The sequence below is a fragment of the Otolemur garnettii genome, unplaced genomic scaffold (genome assembly GCF_000181295.1).
Source record: "Otolemur garnettii isolate 467f Iridium unplaced genomic scaffold, OtoGar3 scaffold00014, whole genome shotgun sequence".
Classification (NCBI taxonomy): domain Eukaryota; kingdom Metazoa; phylum Chordata; class Mammalia; order Primates; family Galagidae; genus Otolemur; species Otolemur garnettii.
The window spans coordinates 30834546-30835765 of NW_003852409.1; positions in this window are offsets into that span (position 1 = coordinate 30834546).

Sequence of the window (1220 nt, forward strand, 5' to 3'; positions counted from 1 at the left end):
CAGAAAGGACTTCCGTATCAAACTGGCTTGTTTGGGTATTTGGCTTTTATTTCTCACTCTCCTGATTGTGGGAAGGTTAGCTAAACAATTTAATTTAAGTTTGGTGATGGTTGAGCCACAGGCGCCGAGCCAGTCCTCAAACTTTTTAAACAGAGGGCCTGTACATGGCTGGCGCCTTAGCCGCTTGAGCCACAGGCGCCGAGCCAGTCCTCAAACTTTTTAAACAGGGGGCCAGTTCACTGTCCCTCAGACTGTTAGAGGGCTGAGCTGCAGGCCCCGGGACGAGTAGGCTGCTAAGCAGGATAGGCAGCGGTGGCAAAAACAGCTGGCAGGCCGGATAAATGTCCTAGGCGGGGTGCATGTGGCCCATGGGCTATAGTTTGAGGATGCCTGCAGTAAGCTATGATGATGCCACCACACTCTGGCCTTGGTGACAGAGGGAGACTGTCTCAAAAAAAAGGCTCTTCAGGATTCAGTCCTGTCCCCTCTGCCTCTGAGCATGGTACACATGCCCGTGGCACCTCTTCTTCCTCTGATTTCTGTCACACATGTGTCCCGAAGGCCCCAACCTTTGGCTTCAGGTCAGCCCTATCCTAACTCCAGGCCCAGGTTTCTGCTACCTCTGGAACCGCAAGCATGTCCCCCAGACATCCCTACCTCAGTGCAGGCACAACCGGCCAACCTGCCATCTTTCTCACCTGGCCAGGTGCTTGTCTTTTGCTCTTGCCACAGTAACCTCTTCCTGCCAGCCTCTGTCAGCCCCTCCACCGCTCCCTGGCCCTGCTCTGCCACTCCTACTGACCCTGCCAACTCCCCCTCCTTAACACCCAGGGAGGTGCCCCAGTGGTCCCTCAGCTGGGCCAGAACCTACTCAAGGGATAAATCACAAAATTATCACATTGCATGAAAGAGGTGAGGCAGCGAAAAGTACGTGCCATGTGGTTCCATTCACATAGGTAACATGAACTATTCACTATGGTGGCAGAAACCACGGTGATGGTCACCTGGGGTAGGGACCCACAGGAACTGTATTAAAGGGCTGCGGCATTAGGAAGGTTGAGAACCAGTGAGTTAAGGGAAGGATTACAGAGGGCAGGAGGAGGAACATGTTCATCATCTAGATTGTGCTGTTGGTTTTGTAAGCATTTATTGATGTCAAAACTTACCAATTGCTCAAAAACCACAATTAAGGGGGTGTGTCAGAAAGACTCAGGAGCTTC